The sequence below is a fragment of the Ochotona curzoniae genome, unplaced genomic scaffold (genome assembly GCF_017591425.1).
Source record: "Ochotona curzoniae isolate NIBS_2020 unplaced genomic scaffold, NIBS_Ocur_1.0 contig_291, whole genome shotgun sequence".
In the NCBI taxonomy this organism is placed as follows: Eukaryota; Metazoa; Chordata; class Mammalia; order Lagomorpha; family Ochotonidae; genus Ochotona; species Ochotona curzoniae.
Window position 1 is genome coordinate 13,914,640 of NW_024465649.1, and position 5,971 is coordinate 13,920,610.

The following is a 5,971-nucleotide window of genomic DNA, read 5'->3' on the forward strand; positions in this document are numbered from 1 at the left end:
CGCCTCCGCGGTTTTCAGTTGTGCGATCCGACGTGTAGACTGCAGGTTTGCGAATACCCTGGAATCATATGCAAAATTTTGCATGAATTGTACATGGGTTGCATAACATCGTTAATTTTTTAAAAGGTAAAACCACTGCCTCTCACAAGTATTTGTGAGGCAGTGGTGGTAGAGTGTGGACTTACTAATTTACCTTTTCTTAGAACAGTGGGTGCTTAGTAAATATTGGTGCAATAAAATGAAAATACAATAATCTTTATTTTATAGATAAGGAAATGAAGGGTTCAGAGCAGTCTGGCATCTGACTGCAGGCTAAATTGACAAGTTGTCAGCTCGAAGTGCTAATAAATCATCTACGTTTAGCAAATACAGTCGTACACTTCCGGTTGATTGGCATTATTCTAGAGTTGTAGGAATTTTATTTTACTTGGATTTGCTTATGTGAGAGGCAGAGTCACAGTCAGAGAGAAACAGAACTCATCAGCTGGTTCACTCCCTAAATGGCCACAAGTGACCAGCAAAATCCGGGAACCTAAACTTCATCCATGTCTTCTGTGTGGGTGGCAGGGGCCAAGCAATGGGCCATCTTGCGCTGTTTCCCACGCTCATTAGCAGGGCCTGGATTGGAATTGGAGCATGCAGGGCTGGACCTGGCATCCATATAGGATGCTGGCATCTCAGGTAGAGGTGGCCCCTCTTGTAAGAATTGAATGAAAGAAGTATATGACGACTTAGCATCGTGTGCTCCTGGCTCCGTGTTGCTGAATTTTGCTGCTCCTGGACATGGCACTTGGTCCGGTTAGTGTGCGTATTCCAGATTTCCAGTATCTGTAACATCAAGACCCTGTAGTGGGTGTCTCCTAGAAGCTTAAGGCTTCACTGGGCCGAGTCAGACCCGCATTTCCAGTTCGTCCACAGTCCTGGGGTCAACTTGGTGCTGATGTTGGAGATGAAGTTCTGGCTGCAGGGTAAGAGAATTTGGTAATAGTAGAAGAGATGTGTGTCCCTGTGCTGCTGCTTCAGAAGGACTGCTCCTTCACTGACCTGTCATTGAAAACTGCCATACATGAAGCAAAGTGCATAAATGACAGATCTGCAACTCGGTGACTCTTCTTAAGGAAGATGTACTGGTGTCACCAGCGCCAGATTAAGACTATGACCAGCCTTCTGGAAGCGCTCTACCACACACGTTCTCCACCTGCCGCTTCTTTGACTTCTTCTAAATGTTTGCTTTTTGTTTCTGTTTCCTGGCCTATCATTTCTCAAATCCCTACAATCTTCAGTAGTGTGTTTTTTCATATGGCCAATGGCTAGTAACCACAAAGTTACTCCACAGTGAGGTTCGATCCCCAGAAAGGAGGGAAGTGTGATTGGGGTTGGGACTTTAAACCCCAACCTCAGTTGGGGGGGAGGAGCAGTGAATTTTTTTAATCACTTGTGTTTGATACGTAGTGAAGCTCTTATAAAACTCCCTGCCAGGGTTGGAAGGTTTTGTAGAGGTTCCTGGAGGTTGGTGAGTCTGGAGTGAGCATGAAAAATCTCCATGGATTTTTTTTTAATTGCTTACAAGTGTAGTATTATAGAGTATGCTGATAAAATGTGGCAGTTATGACCATTTCCTTATCTTTATGTTTGCAGCTTACAGACTAACTTGTGTAGATCATAGTAAAGTCTATACTGCTGTGAACTGCAGTTGTCCCTATCCAACCTCTGTCCCTCCCCCTCCACCCTTCCCGTGCTCTAGAATTCACTATTCCAGGTTCAAATCAAACTTCTTGTAAAGTTCCGCTCAGAAAGCACGATGCTCATGGGACCGGTTCCATGGCACAGCTGACCGAGTTTCTAGCTGAGGTACCAGTGTGCCGGTGCAAGTCCCAGCTGCTCATTTCTGATCCAGCTCCCTGTTAATGTGCCTGGAAAAGCAGCAGACATGGGAGACCTGGAGGAGACTCTCTTTTGGCTTTGAATCAGCTCAGCTCCCGCAGTTGCTGCCATTTGGGAAGTGAACCAGTGAATGGCAAATCTGTCTCTTCTCTCTGTAACTCTGCCTTGGAAATAAAAATAAATGTTATCTCTTTTAAAATTAGAAGAAAAAAGAAAGTGGAAAACTTGTCTTTCTATATGTGGCTTTTTTCATTTAACCAAAACATCCAGTTCTATCCATATTGCTGCAAATGCCGTAATGACATTTATAATGCCTGAATAACATTCCATTGTGTGTGTTTACATATGTATGTGCATACATGCCTTATTTTCATTATCCGTTCATCCGTCAGTGGACATTTAGGCTGACGTTATTTTGATTGTGAATAGTTCTGCAATAAAAATGGAAATAGGGCCCGGCACAGTAGCCTAGTGATTGAAGTCCTTGCCTTGAATGCGCCAGGATCCCATATGGGTGCCAGTTCTAATCTTGGCAGCCCTGCTTCCCATTCATCTCTCTGCTTGTGTCCTGGGAAAGCAGTCAGAGGCTTTTATGGCTGCTTGAGGAGTGAATGATAAAACAGAAGATCTTCCTCTCTATATATCTAACATTCCAATAAAAATAAAATAAATTTTAAAAAAGATGGAGATACAGATACATCTTTGATGGGCTGACTTCATTTTCTTGGAATAGCTGGGTCTTATGGGGTCCTATTTTTCCTTTTTTCTTTTTCTTTTGAAAGGCAGACTAACAGTGCCCGGCACAGTAGCCTAGTGGCTATAGTCCTTTGCTTGGATGTGCCAGGATCTCTATGTCTGCTGGTTTGTGTCCCAGCTGCTCTACTTCCTATCCAACTCCCTGCTTGTGGCCCAGGAAAGCAGTCAAGGACAGCCTAAAGCCTTGGGACCCTGCACCCGTGTGGGAAACCTGGAAGAGGCTCTTGGCTCCTGGCTTTGGATCATGTCAGCTCCAGCCATTGTGGCTCCTTGAGGAGTGAATTGGCAGATAGATCTTTCTCTTTGTCTCTCCTTCTCTCTGTAAATCTGCCTTTCAATAAAAACAAATATTGAAGAAAAAAAAAGGCCGAGTGTGGACAGTTGCCCCCAGGTTTCTGCCTGCTACCCAGTGGGCATGGCTTAGAGCTTACCTGCCCTGGCCCAAGATACTTCCAACCTTGTATATGGAATGTGACCTCTGACATGATTGGAAGGTCAGCAGGATTAGGCATGCCTTTTATCCAGTCACAGTGTCATTGGGTGGAGGGACCACCTGAAAACTCTCTCCTACCCTCCCTTTCTTAACCTTTAAAAACCTGGAACTTGTGCTGAATAGACATGCCTCACCAGCCTGTCTCCGTTGGTTCCTCGACTTCGGTGACCTTGGGATCTGCTGGCAAGGCTTAAACCCTGAGAGCAGAGTAGAGGGAATGAGGGCTTTCATCCCCTGGTTCACTTCCCAGTTATCTGCAACAGCTAGGACTGGACCAGGCTGAAGCCAGGATCCAGGAATAACATCTGGTTCCTAAACGTGGATGATGGGAACTTAAATACTAGGGCTGTTTTCTGTTGCCTCCTAGACACATTAGTAGGAAGGTAGTTTGAAAGTGGAGGCATGCTTTTATGCCAAGTCTTGGGGGAATTTCCTGCCAGCAGGCCCCGAGACCACCAAGGGGTTGAGGTGACAGTGTTCTTTGGCTGCAGAACTACCTGGGATAGTTCGATGGAACATGCCAGTTTAGTACCAACTTCTATAGACTAGGAAAAAGGGAAGACAGAAGGGCGGTCCTGACAGTCCCCCCACCCAACAGTGACACTGTCATTGGCTAGAAGGCACACCTTTACACCTTCCAGTCACATTACAGGTCACATTCTGCACACATGGCTGGAAGCTGTGCCTCAGGTTCTGGGCAGGTAGGCCATGGATCAGGCAGCAGGCAGAAATCCAGGGATTCTCTCCCACAACCAAGCACTTCAAGATGGCATGTGGACATCCCAGGCAGTGACTTAACTACCTGTGCCATAATGTTTGTCTTACTTTTAGTTTTTTTTAACTAACCTTTATATTGCTGTTCCTAAAAACTATACCTGATTTGTATTTTTGCCACAGCATAAAAGGATTCCTTTTTCTGTACATCCTTGCAAGTATTTATTTTAAAGATTTATTTATTTACTTGAAAGATAGAATTACAGAGGTGGGAAGACAGAAAGAAATCTTCCATCTTCTGATTCACTTCCCAAGTGGTTGTCATGGACCAGGCTGGACCAAGCTTGTTTTCAGGAATGGACGAGCATGAAGCAGGAGAGACTGGAACTAAGACACCCACATTGGATGCTGATGTTGCATGTGGTGGGCTTGACACGCTGTGCTACACTGAGGGCCCCACAAGTATTTATTTTTATTTTTCACAGTAGTCATCCTAGCATGACATTGCAGACTAATAATCCTCCACCTGCAAGTGCTGGCAGCATGCTGGCCGGTACCTTGGCTTGCTCTGCTTCCCTCCAGCTCCCTGCTTGTGGCTCAAGGCCATGGGTGCCTGCACCTATGTGGGAGACCGGGAAGAATCTCCTGGTTCACAGCTTCAGATAGCTCAACTGTAATGTTGCAGCCATTTGGGGAGTGAGCAGTAGATGAGGGACCTCTCTCTCTGTCACTCCTTTATTCTCTTAAAAATCTGCCTTTCAAATAAAAATAATGAATCTTTAAAAGGAAATAGCCTTTCTCTGTGGCATGAGATGTCTCATTGTGGTTTTGCTCCATATTTCCCTGAGCATTTTTTCATGTATTTGTTGGCCATTTCTGCTTTTAATGTTCATGTATTTTGTCTGTTTCTTTGTTGTTCTTTATAGACTCTAGGTATTAATTGACTCAGATAATTAGTTTGTGAGCATTTTCTGTAAGTTGTCTCTTCCCTCTGTTGTTGTATCCTTTCCTGAGTGGAAGCTTCTTTGGTACAAATTCATTTGTCTGGCTTTGTTTTTGTTACCTGAGAGTGGTGAGAATATGTATGTATGTCCGAAGTCTTAGAGAAAATGCTTTCTCCCTGTCAGTGTGATGCTGGCTGTGAACTTTTTATATGTAGCTTTTTAAAATTGAGGCATTTTTCAAGTGTTTTACTCTGGATGGATGTTGAATTCTGTCAGATGCTATTTGTTTCTGTGTCTATCAAGACAATCATTTGATTTTTATTCTGCTGATACAGTTTATTGCTTGCCATATGTTGAACCAGTTTTGCATCCCTAGAATAAATCAGATTTAATCTGGGTAGATGACTTTTTTTGCTGAGCTCTTAGACTTGATTTGCAAGTGCTTTGTTGCCAGTTTTTGCATCTGAGTATATTCATCAGATTTTGGGTCTACAGATTTATTTTTGCTTTTGTGTCCTTGTCTGGTTTTGGAATCACAGTCTAAAAATGGATTTACTAGGATTTCCCCCTTCAGCTTTTTTAGGAATGACTTGAAAGTTGTTGTGAGTGCTTACTTAAAAGCGCTAGAATTCATCACTGGGCCTTTCTTTTTTGGGATATTTTTTGTTACAGATTAAGTCTCATTATCATTCAGCTCAGGTGTTATGTATCTTGTTTATTCCATTTTGGTAAGTTACATGTATACAGGAAGAAATTCATCCATTTCTTTTAGGTTTTCCAGTCTTTTGGCCTGTGATTGTTCATTATAGCTCCCAGTGATTTTGTTTCTGTGCTATCAGTTGTAGTGGTTTGTTGTTTTTGGTCTCTGGTTTTATTTTTGAGTTTTTTTCTCTTAATCTACTTAAGAATCTATTTTTAAAAATTTACAACCATTTAACCATTGCAACTATTTTAATTTCACATTATTGGATGTTTCACACCTATTTTTATGCATTTTTTTTGCCCAGCAGGTACTACTAAAACACCCATGGTTTTCTTTTCTTACTTATTGGCCCTCCTGTTTTTCTGGATAAGAAAAAAAAGATGCAGTATGCATATGATACTAAATTATCTCTGTTTAATCCTCGTGGAGCTTGAAGATGTTTTGTGAGTCTAAAATGTGAGAGGAGTAAAACAAAGA